The sequence below is a fragment of the Crinia signifera genome, chromosome 8 (genome assembly GCF_055691185.1).
Source record: "Crinia signifera chromosome 8, ASM5569118v1, whole genome shotgun sequence".
NCBI classification, from domain to species: Eukaryota; Metazoa; Chordata; class Amphibia; order Anura; family Myobatrachidae; genus Crinia; species Crinia signifera.
In genome coordinates, this window is record NC_139224.1 from 117824364 (window position 1) to 117844146 (window position 19783).

General features: G+C 40.5%; 1 protein-coding gene and 1 pseudogene across 1 annotated transcript in view; one reads left to right on the forward strand and one right to left on the reverse strand.

Annotated features, from left to right (window-relative positions):
- The window catches only part of DPYD (dihydropyrimidine dehydrogenase), a 1077189-nt gene that overhangs the window by 820912 nt on the left and 236494 nt on the right, over window positions 1-19783 (reverse strand). The gene's annotated exons all lie outside the window — the stretch shown is intronic.
- LOC146029394 (5S ribosomal RNA) lies at window positions 18320-18439 on the forward strand (annotated as a pseudogene).

Below are 19783 nucleotides of genomic sequence, written 5' to 3' on the forward strand. Positions count from 1 at the left end.
GTAGGGCGGCTCATTCAGCCTACCCATGGCGGTTCTACCGCCAGCCCGCCATGGCGGCCCATGGCACAAGGCATCACAATAATTTTTAACAGCTTGGCGATTGCCGGATGAGTGCAATACCAGTGTTCATCCACCAGGTGTCACTTTTTGAAATCATCACTGCGCATGCGTGAAATGTGTGCTGCAGCGTGTGCATGAAGTGACTACAGTTTTAAAAAGCTGTAGCGCAGGAACTAATTTGCTACTACTGTACTGTCCTGTAAGCTATAGTACTGTAGATAGACAGCTTTTATCAGGTGTGTAAGCTAGTGGATAAGCACGCCACTGTGCATGTTGTACATTAAAGTACAGTATGCCTGAGTTTGATTATTAAAGGGAACCTATTTTTTTCCAACAAATTTACAGTAGGTTAGTTACTGTATATTTAGCACACAAAAACTCCTGCCTATTAACCTTTCCGTGCGTCTGCATGGGCACAGACACTAGTGCGTCTCATTGTTTTGGACAAAGGTGCTAGGATGCATCTGAGTGTAAAGTCTGGCCTCTCTTGTCAAGTGTTGTAAAGTAGTGGATAAGCATGCCACTCTGCATGTTTTACAGTATGCCTGAGTTTGATTCAAAAAGGGATATTTTTTTTTTAAACACAGTAGTACAGTAGGTCAGTTAGAGTATACAGTATTTAATACACAAAAAAAATCCTGCCTCCCTATAAAGATTTATGTGCATCTGCACAGGTAGGAACAGCTTTTATTGAATTGTACTGTAACAGTTACAGCTATAAGTGATATCTCTATAAGTATAATGGGGAGACATAAAAGCTCCTCCCTAAGTTCCTGGATGCAAAAACACTGGGTTTAGCCTCTCTATACAATATATCCTATTTGCGGTACTCTGTAGTAATGAGCTACAGTAGGTGGACAATTGGAGGGGACCCTAACTACGGATGCTTGCCACTTCCCTTACTGATGTCCTATAAACTACTACTTACTCTGTAAGCCAAGAGTCTCCTCTTTCATATGGTACCAGTCTCAAGTCTCTAGGACACATAGAACCGGAGATATCAGGGTGCAAAGTAGACACATTTTTCCCAATTGACTAGAATGGACCCGTTAATTCAGACACTCCGTCAAACATGAGTCGTTACAGCACCTTAGACACTCCCATTGTAGTTGGGTGTTGAAGGTATTGTATTCTGCCCACGCCAACCCCCGCCTCCCTTCCCCCTTCTTAGAAGGACTTTTCACAGAGAATGCAATGGAAGAGGCTGATTCAGTCAATCTTGCTGGGGGAAGGCACTATACAAACAATGTGCTTTACACGGCATGCTCTATGTTTCTTGTGCATTGACTCACACAAAAAGGCTTTTATGAAAACTATTTTTTTTGTTTGTCTAGTTTTATGAAATATAAAGTTTGTAAATGTTTCAATTAAAAAAAATAATTATAATAACAATAAAAAACATTGTTCCTAGCACCTCCATAGAGTTTTTCCTATTTGAGTAATAAGTAACACTTGCATACTCAATAGCACGAACAGATTTTGTTTGTACTCTGCTGTAACAGTTACAGCTATAAGTGATAGCAATATAAGTTTAATGGGGATAGATAAAAGCTCCTCCTTAAGCTCCTGGATGCCAAAACACTGTGCTTAGAACCTCCATAGAGTTTTTCCTATTTGAGTAATAAGTAGCACTTGCGTACTCAATAGCACTTTGTGTACTCAATAGCACAAACAGATTTTTTTTGTACTCTGCTGTAACAGTTACAGCTATAAGTGATAGCAAAATAAGTTTAATGGGGAAAGATAAAAGCTCCTCTTAAGTTCTTGGATGCAGAAACATTGTCTTTAGCCTCTCTATATAGTATTTCCTATTTGCGGTACTCGGTAGTATTGAGCTACATTAGGTGGACAATTGGAGGGGACCCTAACTACGGATTCTTGCTGTTTCCCTTACTGATGCCATATAAACTACGTTAATTCAGACCAAACATGGGTTCTGATGTTTGCAGTTACCCTTTTCCGGGGGTCTCAGAAACTTGGGGTTCATATCTTCTGGTAGATAAACGTCTCCTCTTCTATGCAAACCCAGTTCTGAGCCAATTGGACCAGCGAAACCAGAGAAATTAAGCTTTAAGATCATTTAATATATATTGTAAGCTCCACTAGGGCAGGGACTAATGTGAATGATCAAATATTCTCTGTAAAGTGCTGCAGAATATGTGTGCGCTATACAAGAAACTATTAATAAATAAATAAATACATTTTAATTTATCCATATAGCACTAATATAGTCAGGTTCATTTATATGCATGCCAAATAGATTAAGTGCAATTTAGTTTTAATGCACTGTGCTCTGAATATGCGGGCAATGCCGCCTGATGTGTTAGGAGAGGGCTGATTTTGTGAAAGCCTCTACTCCTTATTGCCAACTCAGCACATAAGGTCAGCGCTGGGACACTTAAATGGTTCAATAGTATTCATTGACAAAATTAATTATCACAGTACACACACAATTATGCTAGCACACAGCAGAAGTACAGTTGTACAGTACAGTTGGAGTCACAGCGATGTTCACGGGGATGAGACACACAAGCGTCTCATACTGTAGTATACTGTGTAAGCTCGTTCCGTTCGGCGAATGTTGATACCATTCCATCGGTACAGTATATCAATCCGCTAGATTGGTGGAGCATTAGCCACCCAGAGGTGGCGACATGTATTGAATGGTGAGCATCCACGCCCCTTGGCGGATGGGAGCGCAAGAAGAAGAGAGGATCGCCAAAACCTCTGCGATGGCGCGCTGGCGGCAAGAATGAGAAGCACTCCATCTGTACTAGGCTTCTATGAGGATGTCAGCAAAAATCTTGATAATGGAAATGCTGTAGACGTGGTCTTCTTAGATTTTGCTAAGGCCTTTGATACAGTGTCGCACAAGAGGTTGATAACCAAATTGGAGGAATTGGGATTATGGGTACGAATTTGTAGGTGGTTAGGGAGCTGGTCATGTAATAGAGAACAGAGAGTGGTTGTGAATTGCGCAGTATCAAATATGATACCAGTACTAAGTGGAGTGCCACAAGGGTCGGTACTGGGGCCTATTTTGTTTAACATATTTATTAGCAATATTGGGGTGGGAATAATCAGCAAAGTTTCCATCTTTGCTGACGATACAAAATTGAGCAGAGTAATTCGATCAACTGAGGATGCCTCCACGTTTAGAAATGATCTTAATAAACTAGATAATTCGGCAAACAATTGGAAAATGAGGTTCAATGTAGATAAATGCAAGGTTATGCACCTTTGGAGACATAAGCAATGTGCTAGTTATATTCTAAGCAGGGAGGCATTGGGTAATTCAGAACTTGAAAAGGACTTAGGAGTCCAAACAGATAATAAATTGGGGTGCAGTGCTCAATGCCATATAGCAACTAACAAGGCAAACCGAATACTGGCATGTATAAAAAGGGGTATGGAAACTAGGGACTCAAAAGTAATTATGCCACTGTACAAAGCATTGGTTAGACCACATCTTGAATATGGAGTACAGTTCTGGGCCACGCACTATAAAAAGGACATCATAGAACTGGAAAGAATCCAAAGAAGACAAAACTAATAAAGGGAATGGAGAATTTAAGCTACAAGGACAGATTGAACAAATTGGGATTGTTTACGCTAGAGAAGAGACGTTTAAGGGGGGCATGCTTAACATGCACAATATCTCAGGGGGCAATATAAAGAACTGTCCAGTGCACTTTTTAATACAAGGAAGGACTCTAGGACATGTGGGTATGAGTTTCGGTTAGAAGAGAAAAGATTTTGTTCCCTTAGAAGGAAAAAAAAAAAATTTGCGGTCAGGGCAACTAAAATATGAAACTCTCTTCCTGGTGAGGTGGTGTCAGCAGACACAATAAATACATTTAAAACAAGGTTTGACAAGCATTTATTGATTAAAAACATACAGGGGTACAATTAAGAAATACGATCTGTCTTTAAAATAAAGTACCAGTATTTTCTACATAAAAATAATGGTTAAACTAATAAACCAAGGTTGAACTAGATGGACACAAGTCTTTTTTCAGCCTTAACTACTATGTAACTATATGTAACTATGTAACATAGAATCATTACAGTTGCGCCAAGCACATACTTACCACTCCTGGTCTCCAGTATCCATAGCCACACCTTCAGGCCCTGGACTCCTCCTCATACTGTTAGGCCTGCTCATTGATGTGGGCAAAGATTATCAGGCACTTCAACTTAAATTACATTCCAGCCCTAGTACCAGAACCTCAGAACAACCAAGTTAAACCCTCAGGCATGACAATGACATCATGCAGTAGTCACACAATATTCCTTAGCGAAATGTTTTGAATGGCCAGGATATATTTATGGGGCCCTGCTGGGCCCTAGACAGGTGCCTAGGTTGCCTTTGTGGTAAATCTACCCTGGTAGGGACAGGTTAGTTAGGGTGTTACCTTGCCAATAGATATCTTTAGGATGACAATGTAAGGGTGCAGCCAAGGCCACATAAAAAACCTTTCAGTGTGGTCCTGCAAATCAAGTACACCATGGAAATGAGTAGTTCTTGTTCCTTTTAAATGTCAGGGGGGGGGGGGGGGGCAAACAGGTGTCAGTCCAGCTATCATAACTCTGTATGCACTATGAATTCAGTAGCAATGGCATGGCCACCTATTGACCACCCAAGAACAAGGTATAGCTGTGCTACTCTGTCATGTAAAACACAAATTTTAAGCATGTACTGTACCTAGTACAGTAAAAATGAACTAAGATGCATAATTGAGGAAACACTACAAAACACAGGTCCGAAAAGTGACCATGGGCCTTATTTTGGTTCATTCTTTCTGACAAAATCCTTCTTAGATGGACAAAACCATGTGCACTGCAGGGGGGGAAGATGTAACATGTGCAGAGAGAATTAGATTTGGGTGAGTATTTTGTTTCTGTGCAGGGAAAATACTGACTGCTTTATTTTTACACTGCAATATAGATCTCACTTTGAAGTAAACCCCACCCAAATCTAATTCTCTCTGCACAAGTAACACCTGCCCCACCTGCAGTGCACATGGTTTTGCCCATCTAAGAAGGATTTTGTCAGAAAGAATGAACCAAAATAAGGCCCCATGTTCCATGCATCTTAGGCTCACTAGTAAAGTGACTTGGCAAATGTCAAGCTACAGCTACTGGACATTATTTCTACCAGCTCTTCCACACCACTAGGCACCCTCTGCTCTGTCCCATGGCCCACTACCTCTTTTTGTTCCCAATCACCCACTCACTCCTGTGCGACCAACCTCATCTTCCCTTAATTCCCAGTAGCGCATTTCTCATAATCTCCTGCTGGGAATAGGTCTCTTTCATCTCCCTAGCACTGGAAGCCCTTGAGGCAAGCACCAGGGCAGACTTAAAAGAAGAGGAGGCTTGTATAAATTCCTCTCTAGCCATACAGTGATACTCTCTGTATCCACTAGGGTAGGGCTCTGGTAAAAGAGTTTGGTGGCCATTTTCCAGTAATTTTCTTACTGTCACAGTGCCACATTACCAGTATTTTGTGCATCACTGCTGCCTCTGATATGTGTCTCTGGATGGGTAGCTATTAAATAAGTGGGTGCAGGATGACTAATTATAGATACACCAGTGATGTTATATCTCAGTTTATATGCCCAAATGTGTTACTGTATGTGCTGCTAGCATGGTAAGGCACAGAATGTGGAACTATAGTGCATTTGTCATATTGTTAAGACCAAACTACTGTATTCTAGAGACAATTTCTAATGTAGTGGGTTTTTTTTTTATTTGACATTGTATTACACCAGGCCATCCTCCAAAAGTCTTTGCCTTATGGCACATACAGATGCACTCACAACTGCCTGCTGGTATTTTTGTGCAAGATCTGTACTAGTCATGCCCGATCCTGCAACTGAATCAACTTTAGGAGACTGGGTGCCGTGAATACTTTTCACAACTATTGAACCACTCATTGAATTTCTTGATGATTCATTAAATGGTTGTATGGGATGCAATCTTACTAGCAGCAATATATGTGCCTATGAAGCCCTTTCTGTACAAAGCAATAATGACTATGTGTTTCTTTACAGTTTACCATAGTTAAGAACAATGACTTTAAACACCTCACTCCTTTTAAAGCTACCAGGTCCTAACTCAATCTTCCTTGTCAACACTCTCACCGGTGTAACAAAAGAATCACTGACATGATGTCAGCTGGTCCATATGTGCCAGGAATGCAAAGGAATTTTTTTTTATTTTTGGATTTAAGTTAATTGTCATGGAAAAGAGGGACTTTGTCAAGAAGAATGAGCATATTAATTGTAATTATTGCAGTCTGCAGTATATGCAAATTGCCATCATAAAAACTGAAAATTAATATTTGTGTAATTATTCTAAATGTAAAAAAAAAAAAAAAAAATCACCCACAGGTGGACTTACATACCAGGCTGACTGGGAATCTTTCTTGGTAACCTTACGGCCACACTAATACTACTTTCAGTCAGTGGCAGCAAAATAACCTGGCAATTACCCAACTTTTAAAGCGCCTGGGTTATTGGTCCGCCTGCTGTCAAACCCTCTTCACACAGGAGAGCAAAACTCTGGGTCTAAAATTTAGACCCAGAGATTTGCTCTATTACACTGGGTTTTTGCCTGTGTAAAAGGGTTGATCCAGATCTTAAACCCTGGGTCTCCAAACCTGGTCATATGCTGGGACAGAGACCCAGAGTATAGGATCTGGATCGACCCTTTCACACAGAAAAACAACCTGCGTATTTAATGAAATTCCTGGGTGGAACGGCTTCACCCAGGAATTTCATTTTCTGTGTGAAAGGGGTACTAGCTGGACAATGCCTGTAAAAATATTTTTCTCCCCTCCAGGAGAATTCTTAGAGGCAAGATTCAGTGTCCACTGTGGAGGAACAGTAAATACATTTGTGTCATTTCATTTAACTAGTAAATAAATAAATACATAAATAAGTTAAAAACTACTAGGTGGGCGGGACATCGAAAAATGATATCCTTCTGGGAGTCTATGTGCCTTCAGAAAAATGTGAAATGTATTGGACATTCATGGATAATAGGAAAGTGTGCTTAAGTATAAATAAGTTAAGGGTTCATATATTACAGACATCTTGTCCAGTCAGGTGTGAGACCTCAATGGGAAATGTGCCAAACTATACCAGCAAGATAAACACAGATCTGATCTTGTATTACAGATAATATAGCTTTTGCATAATTGTGTGTATTCTTACATTCTATGACATTGCAATAGCCTGTAAAATCAGTAAATACTATGATGAAACTAATAGAGGTCAACATGCCTATTTGCAGCCCTACAAAGAATACAGAGGATGCAGCAGTATCTCTTAGAATTTGTAATGCGCACAAGTATCCAACAACCACTTTGTAAACTTGTGAATATTTGATCAGCAAAATTAGGACATGGACCAGCAGGGATTCCTACAAGGAAGGCTTTCCATTATTTTGGCATTGTAAAGTCCATCGTGTCTGCCTTAGTTAATAATAAACACACCACTCATATCAGGATTATTACTTATTTCTCTAAAATTCAAGCTATTACAGAAAAGTAACTATACTTGCTCTTTAACTGCATCTAAAATGTACCAAATTCTTTCTAAAATGAATCATAAGACAAACAGCTGCCAAGCTATTGCATGTTGTAGGGAATAAGGTTGAGAGAGGGGATATGAAAGCCCTTAATAGTATCCATTCAAACTCTCTTGAATAGATCAGCTGGATTTTCTAGCAGATCAGAAAAAAATAAATCAATGTGTACTTTGTTTCCGAAACAACACAAAAAAAAAAAAATCTTTAATGCTATAGTACCGCACCTTTTCACTAAAGACTCAACTTCTTTCTCACTCCCTCCACCTACACACCTTTTGGAAAATGCAAGAGGTGCAAGAGTTTGCCTGAGAATGGGTGTATCTTTTTAAAGCGGTAATCATTTAGGAGGAAAACCAGGTTGGTTTTCACCTTCTAAATGGTTGTTGCTTTAAAAATATGCCAATTATCGGACAAATTCCTGCAGCTCCCATTTCTGGCACCTTATTTAATTTACTTCCTGTCTTCTTTCCCAATCCACCCTCCAACAATTTAGTCATCAGTGTTTCCCAATCCTTGGTCCTGCCTGTGAGTCACCACTACCACCGCTAACTCAGAAAACTTCAGATTTCCCAGAACTCTTGCAATAGACTAATATTATACTGTATTTCCATATAGAACCCTGGAAACATGGAAAGACAATACTGTAAATCCTGTGCCTCCATTGCAAGAGATCCAGGCAATTTGTTTTGGATCCACTTTTGTGGTGTAATTCCAACAATATTCATGAATTTATTTCATTGACAAGCTCATTGGCGTTGAATGACTCTATGGATGAATTTTGCCACAAATGTATTTGCTATGTTCAGTCATACATTGAAGGAATAGGCGGAATACATTGAGGAATTCAATGGAGTGACACCAAATGCATTCATCAGTAAAAAGTGGGCGTAACTTTGAAGGTAATGCGAGTGGCCTCACATACAGGAGGTATGCTGGAACCCTTTTTGGCACTCCCAAGGTCCTGGAGACCAGTGTGAGTGCAATACTGGCTTCTACACAGTGACAGAAAAAAGTGAAACTGTAGAATTAGCGCTAATGGTGTTCCCAAAAAATGCTCAGTCGGTGTGAATTATCACAAAGAAATCGAAAATAATGTCACCAATAAAGGTTCCATGAAGGGTAGGATTATCACTGGTTGAATCCGCCAATAGCCACGTCCTCTCAGTAATGGCACATATATGAAATGACACAATGGAAAAAATAATAGTGCATAACTTTTAAAACAAATTAATTTAATATAGATGTGCACTTACAATTTAAATGCTCAATATAAGCATAGGGTTAAAATCGCTTAAGGCAAAACTGCGGTCCAACAGAATATTCCAGGGTACAGAGTCACACCAGGTCCGGATGCTGGGAGAAGCTGGAGCCCAGGGATTCCGCAATCAAGTCCGTTTGTAGTGAATGGTTATAAGGCAAGACACGCCAAATGCATTTCGGACCTAAAGGTCCTTCCTCAGCAGCGTGTCTAATGTCATGCCAAAAGTTCCTTATATAGGGTATGCAATTAGGGCCAAATAACTAAACATACTTCCGCCTTTTGGCGTATTTTAAATGGCCGTGCGTTCCACCTGTAGCTGTCTATTGCGCTGCAGCTTCAAGAACATAAGGAGAAAAGTACTTCCGCCTCTCGCCGTGCTGAATATGGCTGTGCGTTCCACCACTTATCACTGGGGCGTTCCAAAATACGCTACAGCACAATGGAAAAGTGGCAGTGCAATTCAACTCCTAGCAAATCTTTAATACAAGCCCGCAGGTATAATGGAGAATATTTAACCATAAAACAAGGAACATTAAAAAGGTTATATAAAACAATTCATAAATAGTGTCATTTCATAAAACATGAATAAGCTGAAGAGATGGTCAGGGAATACCTAAAACATCATTAAAAAAATCTCTAAAAACATATTTAGCAGCATTACAAAATAGCAGCTTACAATATTGCACCAAAGTAGAGATGTTTTAGCAGCAACAGAAATAGTGATTAAAGCAGCAAGAGTAATGTATAGCAGCAAATGATGGGTTGGGTTAAGACAGAAAATGTTTCAATTCAAATTCCCCGCTTCTACACAGTGACAGGAGCCAGGTTTGAGTTTGAAGAAACTCAGGGAGCCAGAGGTGTGCTCCCAACACTCAGTGCGTGACCTAAATCGTGCATAGGGGGCCATACGTAACCAAAGGAGAAGGGCCCCATTACTCCCCTAACCCCTCTCAGCCATATGGATGAAGAGGGAAAACAATTGATCGGTAGGTCCTCTTCGCCGGAGCTCCGAGAGACCCTCTTTCCTCAACCCCCGGTAGGGTAAGGACGGTGGGTCCTCCACACCCGAAGGTTTGGAGAGACCCGCAGTAGGCTTCCCTCTGCATTGTGGCACGGGGTCACTCTTGAGGGACCGAAGATCTCCCCAAAAGGATGAGAGCTTTGGTACATTGGGGAGTGGATGGTAAGGGTCATACACACAGCCCAAAAAAAGTGACAAACTACAGAAAACAAAGAAGGTGAAAAGTGACAAACATGAGAAGGAAAATAAATAAATAAATAAAGAGACCCAAGCCAGAAGGCTGGGGTGTGAAAAATTATCCTACCCCAGCCAGTAGGCCCAGGGCAAGGACGTGAAGCCTAACCTAGAGGGATCGTGCGCAGTGCAAGTGCCATACTTGAGCATGGTGATGGAGATCACCCGTGCAGGTTGAGGAACCCCCAAGTTTCCCCATAGGCATAGTGCAGCCTCGGACTCCAGGCAGCCAGCCAGTCAGCGTCCGACCAAGTGTTTCTCTGATCCCATCTAGGGCACTCTCCAGCCCCTGGCATGGGAATAGATACTCCACTGGGCTTTTCCAATGACTCCCTTGGGGGTCGAGGCCCCCTCGGAAAAGCAATCTACACAGTCTCAGTGTTTCTTGCATCCCAAGGTTAAGGTACCAAGCTGGGCTTTTTACTATCTCCCCATCAGAGGCTACAAACCTCTGGAATGGGAGCAATCTACTCAGTGCCAGCTTTTCTCTGCTCCTTTGGAATGGATACTAAACTGATCTCATCCTTCAGGTGCTACAAATTCCATCAAGAGAGTCAACTGCTGGGCCCAGTGTCCCCCCCCCCCCACCTCCTACCAGGGGAATTACAGAAACAACACCTCCCACCATCTGGCAGAGGTGAAGGTACTCAGCAAGACTTTTCCTCGCCCCCGGGCTCCATCAGAGCAGCTACTTAGTCCAGCCTTTCCCTAGTCTTCTGCAGGGGGCCAGTCCATACCTACTGATAAGAACAGATACTACACTTGATCTTAGCCAAAAGGACGATACTGTAAGTGACAGGAGCCAGGTGCAGAACACATAATATTACAGTGGGACGTTTTCAGCATCCCAGTGGTCAGATGCTTTGATAATACCAACACCGGTATCCAGACTACTGCTAGGAGACTGTCAATGGAATTGCAACAATGAGGATGCTGGCACAGGTATTCTGAATGCAGGGATGCTGAATAGTAAGCAAGTAGGTAGCGATACCATCTGGCTGGGGGAAGGTGGTGGTGAGGGGGTTAGGTTTAGGCAGTAGGGGATACTTATGGTGAGGCTGAAGGGAGGGAAGTAGGGGTTAGCATATAGAACAGTGGGTTAAGGTTAGGTTGAGGTGTGGGAGCGTTGGGTGGACAGATGGAGTGTAAGTATACTAACATGACCTGTCGAGATTCCCCCCATCTTGAGGCTAGCGTCAGTATTCTAATCACCAGCATCCCCACTGCCTGTCATTCGTATGTATCCCGTTACAGTGCGGCATCTGCTCCTGTCACTGAAGAGAAGTCATCACATCGGCACCACCCCTCGGTGGGTTACACTCGGATGCAGCTCACACCCCCATTGTGATGCTACTAATTAGATCTGCTGTATTATAGAAGGGAATTTTATGTGAAACCGGACCCAATAGCGATTGCAATTTTTAACTACCAAAATAAATGTTAAACATTTCTTGATTTTGTCTGTTTTTTGGGGGGGACCATATGTACTTGGGTGTATGCACTCCTGATGTAAACCTGACAAATGTTACTGGCTAGTACAGAGCTGGATGCGATGCCAATGCCTCAGAATACAGGCATAAATAGGCCTCTTTTTACATGCAGCTTTTTAGAGCTTAATGTTTAAACGTACTGTATATCTGCTAAATGAATCATCTGCTTCATGAAATACTGTATAAACCAATGCTGCTACTCTGTATTTAAAGCAAAGCTTTTACAACAAACGTGAACAGTCTGCTGAGAGGAGCTTCTGTAGGTCACCATGCCTTTTACCTAACTAAAATACATTATTTTTTAGTGGCATTCATTTTCTGTAAAAGCCATAGCTTCCATCTGTCACTCTAAACATTTGTGCTCAAACCACATACTTTGGAGTTTTCCGTTTCACCTGCTCTGTTCACCGCAATAGTGGTCCTCAACACATGTGAGACAGCTGTTACATTATGTTCAATATCCTTTTGATCCTTTATGGACCTTAGGGAGAGAGGGTTGACAGAGCTGACGTTCTTTATTATAGCTTTCCCTGCACACAATAATCTTCTTTCACCTGGAATATTCTCCCTGTAGTGCTGTAGATTTTTTGACTTATATCCAGAGTCATTTGTGCTTCTTTGGAAGGCAGAATTTATTTTTGTAAAGAACAGGCACAGTATTGAACAAATTCACTTTAAAATTAGGAAACACCTGTTATCTGTTTATCATAATGCCAAAGAGGTTCCTCGTGGAGACACATCAGAAAAGTGATTTCAATGTAACGGTTGTGTGCTGGAAATCGTGACATTAACTAACTCACAGGTAACAAGGAAAGGTGACCTTCTAATTGCAGCAAATGTAACAATTACCAGTTAAAGAAGAAATTTAAAAAAAATGTTGTCTTTCTCTCTAATAAATAAATAATAAAAAATAATATATATATATATATATATATATATATATATATTCCAATCCGTATGGACAGCACTCTCCAAATGTGGAACATCAACCAGGGTGCCAACCCAAAAAGAGTCCCTGTGGTCCAGGTATCTTCAATATGCAAAGTAAAAAAATGATGGGGCACTTACCGGATTTGCTTGCAGAAGCAATTTTAATCACATAACGATAACAACAACATTGTGTGACAGTGGGTACAGGTCAACGTTTCTGATGTTGTTTTTTTCCTCATGGGACTAAAAGATATTTCCCAATCTTTTGGGTAGCTGCTAGAGCGGTTTTAAACTTTTCTGTATATAACAGGCCTCCAATTCACGTGATTATTGTATGTGATTTATATATGTTATAGTGTTATTGAGTTCTATGTATATTTGATACCACCTTGTGTCTTCAGGCTTGTACGGTTCCAGGTAGATTTTGTCAAATAGCCTTATAATGTCAAATAACCAGGGCTTCCTCATTGATACATTATTGAGCGATGCTGAAAATGTACAGCTATCACTGGGACATGAGGAAGCAGGTAATATCTTATTTGATCAATTGGAATTCAATTCATTGCCCCAATTAACTCCGAGTGAGGTTTATAATAAACTGAATAGATTAAAGAGGAGGGAAGTTGAATTAAAGCTGCACGGACAGTTCCTGTCCGAATACTTCTGGTCAAAACGTATCCCCAGAGGTTTAGGATCTCAAATATTCCCACGATAGGTTGCAAAAATCCCAGTTTCTGCAGTAGATGGTGTAGCATTTTGAATAAGTGCTCCCTTGATCTCCTACTCCTTGTGGAAGAGGAGGTGGGAGTAGAGTTGGCTAAAGTCAAGGAAGAGATTACTAAATTTGATGCTGAGCATACACCAATATCGATCTCTGATAAAACTGAACCCTGGCTGGATAAACTGGGTACACAGATAGAAAAATATCAGGCGGAATTAATCCTCTTTAAGAGGAAGAAGCTCGACATAGTTGAGCAGGATTATAAAAATCACACTGTGTACAAGTGGTTATCCGGTGACGGTGATCAAAGGAGGGGCCCGGTTAGATTCCGCCAGAGGAGATTTCAAAGGGAATATAATTTTGATACAACCACCTCAAATTCAGCACCTGACTCTGAAGCAGCAGGCTCGAGACCGCCAACAGGTGCTTTTTTAGGGGTGAAGACCAGTGCACAAAAGTTAGATCCAGAGAAAGCAGACCGCACCCGAGGAGGGGCGGGAAGAGGAAGCACCCAAAGGGGACGGAAAAGGGCCAGCAAGAATTGATATTCAATTTATCAAGTCACCAATTGACCGTAGCAGAAACATCTTTGCTCTCAAGGGGCCTCAGCTTTGTACCCACGTGTAGGTTTGATAGTTTTGATTGGTCTGTGGACCATTACAAAATGGGTAGAAAGCTGAGACTCAATGAGTTTTTTTCTAAGGATAAAGACAGGGATATGTTCAATAGTGTGCAGGTTGAGAATGAGAGGGTGAAGTTTAAATCCCCCAGCACCTTTGACCCTGTATCAAATAATCCCAACATTAAGACCTTTTTAAGGTTGGTCAATGAGGATGTGAATGCTGGTAGTGACAAAATATCTTTTGATAATTTGACAGGGGCAGAGAGAGGCTCTGAAGACACTTAGGTCGGACTACAGTATAGTAGCGAGGAAGGCGGATAAAGGAGGGACTGTGGTCCTCCAAGATTTGGTAAAATATGACAGAGAGGTTCGCAGACAGTTAAGTGATCGAGTCACGTATGAGAAGCTTTCATACAACCCTATGATGAAGGTTAAGAAAGAGGTTGACTGTTTGATATCTATGGCCTTGGGCAGTGGTTGGATAGACGGGGTGCTGGCAGGTTTTTTGTCTGTAGAGCACCCAGTCTGCCCAATACTATATACTCTGCCCAAGGTCCATAAGTCCCTCATTGACCCGCCGGGCAGGCCGATAATTTCGGCCCAGGGCTCGGTTCTTCAACCACTTGCGCAATTGGTTGATTTTTATTTGCAAGGGTGTGTTAGTAAAATTGATAGCTACATACGTGACACGGGCCACTTTCTGGAGGGGTTCAAGGCCCTTGGTGAAATTCTGGATGATTGTTTTTTGGCAACTATGGACGTCAGCTCCCTCTACACCGTCACCCCACATGCTGACGGTGTAGAGACAGTTAGGGGATGTCTTTGTAAGGGTCCATACTCAGGACCACCCATTGAATTTGTTTTGTCTTTGCTAAAAATTGTATTAGAACAGAACCACTTCATGTATGAAAGAGAGTTCTTTTTTCAGCGGTCAGGGACTGTGATGGGCTCGAACCTGGCACCTGGGAACGCAAATATCTTCATGGATGATTATGAGCGTAACCAGATCATGCCAGTGTTCGGGCCCTACATTTGATATCATCGCAGGTTTATCGACGATATTTTTATTATTTGGCAGAGTAGCGAGCAATCTTTCTTGACCATGGTTGAAAGTCTTAACTCACTTGACAACCCGGTGAGATATACAGCTACAATTGACCAACAACAGATGAGCTTCTTGGACGTGCTTGTTTTCAAGAAGGATAAGAGGCTTGCCCACACACTGTTCCGAAAAACAACAGACAGGAACTCCCTCCTGTCTGCAGCAAGTCACCACCCTGAGCCCCTCAAGAATAGTCTGCCAGTTTCTCAGTTTATGTGGGTCCTAAGAAACAACTCGGAAGGTGACCTAGCGGCTATTCAAATTGAGGAGGTTAAGCAAAGATTCAGTGAACGTGGCTATGGACTTGGTTCAATTAAAAAATGCCTCACCAGGGCACAGTCTCTGTTTGCCAAGGAGACTCAAAACTGCAGCCTGTGAAAAAGCACAGGCTGAAGAGAAAATGGCCCAGTCAGTGGGTAAAGGGGGGAGAACTTTTTTTAGGTATATAAGTGAAAGGAGAAAAACAAAAAGAGGAATAATTAGAGTGAAGACAGAGAGTGGAAGTTTTCTTGAGGGGGACAATGTAATAGCAGATAATATTAATAATTATTTCTGCTCAGTATTCACTGCTGAAAGAGAGGGGAAGGGGCCACAGTTAAGTTGCAAGTATAGTCAGAAAACTGAGGGAGAGACAAGTACATTTACAGAGGAGAAAGTCCTCACAGAACTCTCAAAACTGAAAGTGGATAAATCAATGGGGCCAGATGGGATACATCCAAGGATACTAAAAGAGCTTAAAGGGGAGCTGGTAAAACCATTAACAGAATTATTCAACCAGTTACTAGCTACTGGAGTAATCCCAGAGGACTGGAAAACAGCGAATGTAGTCCCACTGCACAAAAGTGGAAGCAAGGAAGAGGTAAGCAACTATCGACCAGTGAGCCTTACATAGGGAAGTAGGGAAATATATGGGGAATATAGGGAAATATATGGAAACACTCTTAAAACAAAGAGTTGTAGAATATCTCAAAGCAAGCAATTTACAGGATCCAAAACAGCATGGGTTTACTGGGGGAAGATCATGTCAAACAAATCTTATTGACTTTTTTGACTGGGTGACTAAAGTAATAGATCAAGGTGGGGCTGTAGATGTAGCTTATCTAGACTTTAGTAAAGCTTTTGACACTGTCCCACATCACAGACTGTTAAATAAACTTGAAAGCTTGGGATTGGATTCTAAGATAGTTAAATGGATAAGAGCGTGGTTGCAGGACAGAAAACAGAGAGTTGTAGCAAATGGAGTACAGTCAAAGGAGGGAAACATTACAAGTGGAGTACCCCAGGGATCTGTACTTGGACCGGTGCTTTTTAATATCTTTATTGGTGATATTGCAAATGGAATTGAGGGTAAAATGTGCCTTTTTGCAGATGACACAAAGGTATGCAACAGGGTAGACACACCAGGAGGGGTAAAACAAATGATTGAGGATCTAGGCAGATTAGAGAAATGGTCAAGAGAATGGCAACTACAGTTTAATGCCAAAAAATGCAAAATTATGCACTTGGGTCTCAGAAATCCAAGACTCAATATAGTATAAATGGCACTATAATGGAAACTACTGAGGAAGAGAGGGATCTAGGTGTCACTATTTCAGTGGACTTAAAAGCAGGTAGGCAATGTAACAAAGCAATGAAGAAAGCAAGACAGATGCTTGGTTAGGTGTTTGAAATAGTTATGACTTAAAATTAACTTCATAATGTCACATATAAAAGTTTTGTGCTGAGGGGTTATTGTGTCGTCCTCCTCCAGGAATATTTTGCATGCTTCAATTCCTATTTCGTGTTCTATGCATGTATACAGTGACTGGACATCTATTGTGGCCCAATTAAAAGAATCCTTACCATCAGCACAAAACCTTTATATGTGATATTATGAAGTTAATTTTAAGTCATAACTATTTCAAATTTTTAGACCAGTTTTATCTTCAGAAATGTGGTACAGCGATGGGCACTATTTTTGCACCCAGCTTTGCAAAATTTTTTTTATGGGGGTTGGGGAGAAACGTTTTATCTACACAGACCATGCTTTTAAAGATAACGTCATATTTTATAAAAGATACATCGACGACATTTTAATTGTGTGGGAAGGTGATGAAGACCTGTTTTCAGAATTTTTAAAATACATCAGAAACAATCAAATGAATCTCAAATTTGCATCTAGCATCAACAAAACCCAGATTGAGTTCCTAGACCTGATACTGGTAGGGGAAGGTACCGAAGTACACACAAAGAATTTCATCAAACAAGTGGACACCAACAGTTATCTTCACTATAGAAGTAACCACTTACGGAAATGGAAGGAGAACATTCTGTTCTCTCAGTTCAACCGCATTAAAAGAAATTGCAATAAAGAAGAAGAGTGTGCCACCCAACTTGAACTTCACAGAAAAATATTTGAAGAAAAGGAATACCCCACTCAAGTTCTACAGAATGCACTAACAAAGGTCAATACCCTTAAAAGGGATGACCTACTAGAATATATCACAAGAAAAGAGAAAAAGGAAACAGTGGCCTTCATCATTACATATAACCAACACAAAACTAAAATTAAACAAAGTCTAAAAAGACATTGGAACATACTACTTATGGATCCCACCCTGAAGGAAATCCTACCACCCAACCCTGAGGTAATATTTAAGGAATCCAAGAACTTGAAAGACATTTTAGCGCCAAGCCTTTTAACATCAAAAAACCTGCAAACGAATCAAATGCATAAGCTCCTACAAGTGTGGAAGATGCAATATATGCAGGTTCGTTCATCCAAATAGGAAGAGGTTCACCAACTTCCACGACACCAAGGACTACACCCAAGACTTTATGAACTGTAACACAACATCAGTGATCTACCTCCTGGAGTGCCCTTGCCACTTGAAATATGTAGGGAAAATGAAGAGACCTCTAAAACTGAGGATTCAAGAACACAGCAGAAACATCAAGAATAAGATAGACAGCCACGCCATCTATAAGCACTTTGAGAGTCACCATAACGCCAACCCGGATGGACTGACTTTCAAGACTATTGAATGGGTCAAAATGGGACCAAGAGGTGGCGATTTGGCAAACAAACTATCCCAGAGGGAAATGTACTGGATTTTCGAGTTGAACACCATGCATCCCCAGGGTTTTAATGACAGCTATGAAATAGCACCATTCTTATAAGGTTAAACTTATCACTACTATGTATTCTTTTCTTGGTACTTTTTATCACACACCTTTCTATATTCCCAGGTGCAAAATAAAGTAATAAAGGTACTAAAACATCTCAAAAGTGTCATCGTATTTATCTACAGTCAAACCACACTTTGTGACGCCCAATCTCGTCCGATCTTGGAAGCTAAGCAGTGTTGGGCCGGGCTAGTACCAAGAAGGGAGACCTCTTGGGAAAACTCGGTGCTGTAGTAACATAAAAAGACGAACGACCTTTTAAGGCATAAAACTCCCTTCTCTTAAAAGCACGTGACACTTTAACCATACCACAATAAATTACAGCACCATTTAATAATTATAGATACCCAGCACTTTATAAATCTATTTTTTATATATGTACTTAATTTATTTTATTTTATATATGTATTTTATATGTACTTATATCTCATAGGTAATTATCCCCATAGGCAATGTATACACCTAATTCTTACACCTTCTAAGTAATACTATACTTTATAAACACCCTGAGCACACCTAGCATGTTTATGCTGAACACTGATAATTTATTCCGCTATTTCTATAGTGCAAGCACGTAGCACTTTATCTTCTCAATTTGTGTATAAATATATTATCAATTTTTTTTTTTTTTTTTTTTTTAATAAATTTTTATTTCCGGATAAAATAAAAGGAATGCATGTAATATACATAATGCACTGTGACATAATAAAGATATCAAGATATAAATCAGAATAACACACCTTCGTACGTTTAGCTCGAAATCAATTGACAGAGATATTAATGCTCAGTTACAAAAGGAGCATTTCAGTATTCATGTCAAATTCTGTAGATTATCAACATTTCACAGTATTTCCATTAACCGGGGTTTTCTAAACTATCTATCTATTAGACATAAGTAGAAAGACAAGAGGACGTAACAAAACAAGACAAGACGAAAGACGGGGTGGGTAAGGGAAAGGCGGTGGAGAGAGGGAACATATAAAGTACTTATTCAAATATGAAATGTTAAGCATTATTTAGAAAATGGAAGGAGATAGTAGGATTAGAGTTAGGGATATATCAAATACATCAGATAGTCAGGATATATAAAAAAGTTTTTAATAGTGTTCGAGCCGGGAGCCTTGCACTGGCTATATTAAAATTTATTTCACAAAAATAGGGAATTTTGGGCATCATCCAAGGTCTCAATAAAAGGGGACCATTTTTGTCGGAATTTCATTGGGCCTCTCAACGGGTCTACACAAAAAAGTTTCCATTCAAACAGAGCTGACTGCAGTAGCATATGCTTGACCATTTCAAGCCGAGGGGCATTGGGTGTGGTCCAGTGTTTTAGAATAGATTTCCTGGCCACTGTAATTATGATTACGATAAGTGGGAGAAAATTAGTATCTATTTTATTAGTGGGCCATTTTGAAAAGTTAAGGCCCATCAATGCTGCCGGCTCGAACACAAAAGAAGCATGGAATATATCTTTAAGATATGATAATATTTTATTCCAGAATTTTCTTACTCTATAACAACCCCACATACAGTGTTGAAAATCTGCTTTTGTCACAGAGCATTTGGGACAAATACCCGTTT